This window comes from Tachyglossus aculeatus, chromosome 1 (genome assembly GCF_015852505.1).
Source record: "Tachyglossus aculeatus isolate mTacAcu1 chromosome 1, mTacAcu1.pri, whole genome shotgun sequence".
In the NCBI taxonomy this organism is placed as follows: domain Eukaryota; kingdom Metazoa; phylum Chordata; class Mammalia; order Monotremata; family Tachyglossidae; genus Tachyglossus; species Tachyglossus aculeatus.
In genome coordinates, this window is record NC_052066.1 from 124,060,800 (window position 1) to 124,066,799 (window position 6,000).

General features: G+C 56.4%; 1 protein-coding gene across 4 annotated transcripts in view; it reads right to left on the reverse strand.

Annotated features, from left to right (window-relative positions):
- The window catches only part of FAM135A (family with sequence similarity 135 member A), a 100,786-nt gene extending 98,413 nt beyond the window's left edge, over nucleotides 1-2,373 (reverse strand). For all 4 annotated transcript variants that reach the window (XM_038747570.1, XM_038747544.1, XM_038747561.1 and 1 more), the window contains exon 1: nucleotides 2,286-2,373. The gene's annotated coding sequence lies outside the window, so the exon portion shown is untranslated. The remainder of the gene's footprint in view (nucleotides 1-2,285) is intronic.
- Nucleotides 2,374-6,000: the final 3,627 nt, after the last annotated feature.

Here is a 6,000-nt window from a genome sequence, read left to right on the forward strand (position 1 = left end):
CGGGTAGGGACCGTCTCTATATGTTGCCAGCTTGTACTTCCCAAGCGCTTAGTACAGTGCTCTGCAATCAATCAATCAATCAATCGTATTTATTGAGCGCTTACTGTGTGCACAGCACTGTACTAAGCGCTTGGGAAGTACAAGCTGGCAACATATAGAGACACACAGTAAGCACTCAATAAATACGATTGATTGATGGATTGATTAATAAATACGACCGATTGATTGATTGATTGTCCCGGCGGAGGGCCACTGTCTGTTGTGAGCGGCCGAAACCGGAGGCGTCCGTAGGCGGTCCAGGCCGACCTTGGCCTCGGTGACCCCCGACCCCCAGAGAGGGGGACCGGACCCGCAAGGCCCCCCCAAACCGGCCCACCGCTGGGACGGGGACAGTCAATCGTATTTATTGAGCACACAGTAAGCGCTCAATAAATACGATTGACTGATTGATTGATTGACAGTGGGGGACAGAGGGGATATGGGGGTCTAAGAGAGGGATGGGGGCAGTGGGGGACAGGGAGAGGGACGGGGGACAGGGGTATGGGGGACAGGAGGGGATATTCATTCATTCGATCGTATTTACTGAGCGCTTACCGTGTGCAGAGTACTGTACTAAGCGCTTGGGAAATACAAGTCGGCAACATAGAGAGACGGTCCCTACCCAACAGCGGGCTCACAGTCTGGAAGGGGGAGACGGAGAACAGGACAAAACATGTCAACCAAATAAAATAAATAGAATAGATATGTACAAATAGAGTATAATAGAGTGATAAATGGGGGATATGAGGGACAGGAGGGGAAACAGGGGACAGAGAGAGGGATGGAGGACAGAGGGGGGGACGGGGGGGCAGAGGGGATATGGGGGACGGAGAGAGGGATGGGGACAGTGGGGAACAGAGAGGGGGACGGGGGACGGAGAGCAAATGGGGGACAGGAGGGGAAATGGGGGACTGAGAGAGGGATGGGGACAGTGGGGAACGGGGGGTGGGGGACAGAGGGGGATACGGGGGGCAGAGGAGATATGGGGGACGGACAGAGGGATGGGGTCAGTGGGGAACGGGGGATGGGGGACAGTGGGGGACGGAGAGGGGGACACGGGGGACAGAGGGGAAACGGGGGACAGGAGGGGATACGGGGGACAGAGAGGGGACACGGGGGGCAGAGAGGGGACACGGGGGGCAGAGAGGGGACACGGGGGGCAGAGAGGGGACACGGGGGGCAGAGAGGGGACACGGGGGACTGAGAGGGGACACGGGGGACTGAGAGGGGATACGGGGGACTGAGAGGGGATACGGGGGACTGAGAGAAGGATGGGGGACAGTGGGGAACGGGGGATGGGGGACAGGGGGCAGAGGGGGATACGGGGGACAGAGGAGATATGGGGGACGGAGAGAGGGATGGGGACAGTGGGGAACGGGGGATGGGGGGCAGTGGGGGGCGGAGAGGGGGACGGGGGGCAGAGGGGATATAGGGGACAGGAGGGGAAACGGGGGACAGGAGGGGAAACGGAGGGCAGACAGAGGGATGGGGGACAGAGGGGGGACGGGGGACAGTGGGGGATAGAGAGGGACGGGGGACAGTGGGCATATGGGGGACAGGAGGGGAAATAGGGGACGGAGAGAGGGATGGGGGCAGTGGGGAACGGGGGGTGCGGGACAGTGGCGGACAGAGAGGGGACGGGGGACGGAGAAGGGGATATGGGGGACAGGAGGAGAAACGGGGGACAGAGAGGGATGGGGGTCTGTGGGGAAAGGGGGATGGGGGACAGAGGGGGGGCGGGGGGCAGGGGGGATATGGGGGACAGGAGGGGAAACGGGGGACTGAGAGAGGGACGGGGGACAGAGAGGGGATATGGGGAGCAGGAGGGGAAATAGGGGACGGAGAGAGGGACGGGGGGCAGTGGGGGACGGGGGGTGCGGGACAGTGGCGGACAGAGAGGGGACGGGGGACGGAGAAGGGGATATGGGGGACGGAGACGGGGATGGGGGACAGTGGGGGACGGAGAGGGGGACGGGGGACAGGAGGGGAAACGGGGGCAGAGAGAGGGACGGGGGACAGTGGGGGACAGGAGGAGAAATAGGGGACGGAGAGGGGGATGGGGACAGTGGGGGACGGAGAGGGAACGGAGGACTGAGAAGGGGATATGGGGGACGGAGAGAGGGATGGGGGACAGCGGGGGCCGGGGTGATGGGGAGAAAGAAGTACCGGGGAACGGGGGGAGGGAGGGATGGAGGAGATGGGCAGAATGGGGCGGGGGGGGCCGCCCGCGGGCCGTCCTCGGTTACCTGGGTCCCGGTTCCGCCGGTGGGGCCGGCCGCGCCCAGCGCCGCTCTGCCCGGCTCCGGGAACACCGACAGGGCACGGCCCGCCGCCGACACCATCCCGACGGACCGCCCGCCCGCCCGCCCGCCGGACCCGCGCCCTGCGCGGCGCACGGAGCATGCGCGGGAACCGCGACTCGGGGCGGGGGGGGGGGGGGCGCGCGGGCGGGGACTCCGCGCCAGGCGGCGCTACCTGCCACCAACAGGTCGACCTGGCCTCCCTTCCCCTGCCCCACCCTACCCTGCCCGGCCCCGCTTCAAATATCGTGAGATTTCGGGGGGGGAGGGGAGGGGGGGCCCAGCGCTGGAGCTCCCAGTTCCCGCGAGAGCAAGGCGCGCCGGCGTCAATATAAAGCGCGAGCGTGCACGCGCGCGCGCCAAGGGGAGGCGGGGCGGCTGAGGGGGGGGCTGTCGCCTCGTCAACGGGGCGTAACCGACAATCGATCAATCAATAATGATAATAATTGGCATTTGTTAAGCGCTTACTATGTGCCAAGCACTGTTCTAAGCGCTGGGGAGGATGCAGGGTGATCAGGTTGTCCCACGTGGGGCTCCCAGTCTTCATCCCCATTTTCCAGAGGAGGGAACTGAGGCTCAGAGAAGTCAAGTGACTTGCCCAAAGTCACCCAGCTGACAGCTGGCGGAGCCGGGATTCGAACCCATGACCTCCGACTCCAAAGCCCGGGCTCTTTCCGCTGAGCCACGAGCCCTTACTGGGTGCGGAGCACTGTACTAAGCGCTTGGGAAGGACTAGAGAAGCAGCGTGGCTCGGTGGAAAGAGCCCGGGCTTTGGAGTCCGAGGTCATGGGTTCGAATCCCGGCTCCGCCAACTGTCAGCTGGGTGACTTTGTGTCACTTCGCTTCCCTGGGCCTCAGTTCCCTCATCTGGAAAATGGGGGATTAAGACTGGGAGCCCCCTGTGGGACAACTTGATCACCTTGTCGTGCCTCAGTGGAAAGGGCCCGGGCTTTGGAGTCAGAGGTCATGGGTTCAAATCCCTGCTCCGCCAACTGTCAGCTGGGTGACTTTGTGTCACTTCGCTTCCCTGGGCCTCAGTTCCCTCATCTGGAAAATGGGGGATTAAGACTGGGAGCCCCATGTGGGACAACCTGATCACCTTGTCGTGGCTCAGTGGAAAGAGCCCGGGCTTTTGGAGTCAGAGGTCATGGGTTCAAATCCCGGCTCTGCCAACTGTCAGCTGGGTGACTTTGGGCAAGTCACTTCCCTTCTCTGGGCCTCAGTTCCCTCATCTGGAAAATGGGGGATTAAGACTGGGAGCCCCATGTGGGACAACCTGATCACCTTGTCGTGGCTCAGTGGAAAGGGCCCGGGCTTTGGAGTCAGAGGTCATGGGTTCAAATCCCGGCTCTGCCAACTGTCAGCTGGGCGACTTTGGTCAAGTCACTTCACTTCTCTGGGCCTCAGTTACCTCATCTGTAAAATGGGGATTAAGACTGTGAGCCCCCTGAGGGGCAACCTGATTGCCTTGTAACTTCCCCAGCACTTAGAACAGTGCTTTGCACATACCGCTTAATAAATGCCATCATTATTATTATTATTATTATTATTGTTGTTGTTGTTATTATTATTACAAGTTGGCAACATATAGAGACCGTCCCTACCCAACAGTGGGCTTACAGTCTAGAATGGGGAGACAGACAACAAAACAAAACATTAACAAAATGAAATAAATAGAATAGTAAATATGTACAAGTAAAATAAATAAATAAATAAATAGACTAATCATTCAATTGTATTTATTGAGTGCTTACTGGGTGCAGAGCACTGTACTAAGTGCTTGGGAAATACAAGTTGGTGACATTTAGAGACGGTCCCTACCCAACAATGGGCTCACAGTCTAGAAGGGGGAGACGGAGAACAAAACCAAATATATTAACAAAATGAAATAAATAGATAAGTACAAGTAAAATAAATAGAGTAATCAATCAATTGTATTGAGCACTTACTGGGTGCTAGAGCACTGTACTAAGCTCTTGGGAAGTACAAGTTGGCAACATATAGAGATGGTCCCTACCCAACAGTGGGCTCACAATCAGTCAATCAATTGTATTTATTGAGCGCTTACTGTGTGCAGAGCACTGTACTAAGCGCTTGGGAAGTACAAGTTGGCAACATCTAGAGACGGTCCCTACCCAACAGCGGGCTCACAGTCTAGAGGGGGGAGAGAGACAACAAAACAGAACATATTAACGAAATAAAATAAATAGAATAAATGTGTACAAGTAAAATAAATAGAATAATAAATATGCACAAACATATATACATATATACAGGTGCTGTGGGGAAGGGAAGGAGGTAAGATGGGGGGATGGAGAGGGGGACGAGGGGGAGGGGAAGTAAGGGGCTCAGTCTGGGAAGGCCTCCCGGAGGAGGTGAGCTCTCAGTAGGGCCTTGAAGGGAGGAAGAGAGCTAGCTTGGCGGATGGGCAGAGGGAGGGCATTCCAGGCCCGGGGGAGGACGTGGGCCGGGGGTCGATGGCGGGACGGGCGGGAACTAGGTACGGTGAGGAGATTAGCGGCAGAGGAGCCCTGGAGGGTGCGGGCTGGGCTGGAGAAGGAGAGAAGGGAGGTGAGGTAGGAGGGGGCGAGGTGATGGACAGCCTTGAAGCCCAGGGTGAGGAGTTTCTGCCTGATGCGCAGATTGATCGGTAGCCACTGGAGATTTTTGAGGAGGGGAGTAACATGCCCAGAGCGTTTCTGGACAAAGACAATCCGGGCAGCGGCATGAAGTATGGATTGAAGTGGGGACAGACACGAGGATGGGAGATCAGAGAGAAGGCTGATGCAGTGGTCCAGACGGGACAGTCTAGAAGGGGGAGACAGACAACAAAACCAAACATATTAACAAAATGAAATAAATAGAATAGGTAGATTCCTGTCTCGCTGACGCGGTTTGCGATGGAGGAGGTCGCCGCCTAGCCTGCAGAATAATAATAATAATGGCATTTGTCGCCATTGGAAAGAGCGAGGGCTTGGGAGTCAGAGGTCATGGGTTCGAATCCCAGCTCCGCCACTTGTCAGCTGTGTGACCTTGGGCAAGCCACTTCACTTCTCTGGGCCTCAGTTATCTCATCTGTAAAATGGGGCTGAAGACTGTGAGCCCCAAGTGGGACAACCTGATCATCTTGTATCCCCCCCAGTGCTTAGAACAGTGCTTTGCACAAAGTAAGTGCTTAACAAATACCACCATTATTATTATTATTATTATTATGTACCAGGCACTGTTGGCTCAGTGGAAAGAGCCCGGGCTTTGGAGTCAGAGGTCATAGGTTCGAATCCCAACTCTACCACATGTCTGCTGTGTGACCTTGGGCAAGTCACTTAACTTCTCTGAGCCTCAGTTACCTCATCTGTAAAATGGGAATTAAGACTGTGAGCCCCATGTGGGACAACTTGATCACCTTGTATCCCCCCCCCCCCCCAGTACTTAGAACCGTGCTCTGCACATAGTAAGCGCTTAACAAATGCCATTATTATTATTATTATTATTATCAACCTGATCACCTTGTCACCTCCCCAGCGCTTAGAACGGTGCTTTGCACATAGTAAGTGCTTATTAAATGCCGTTAAAAATAATAATAATGATGGCATTTATTAAGCACTTACTATGTGCAAAGCACCGTTCTAAGTGCTGGGGATACAAGATTATCAGGTTGTCC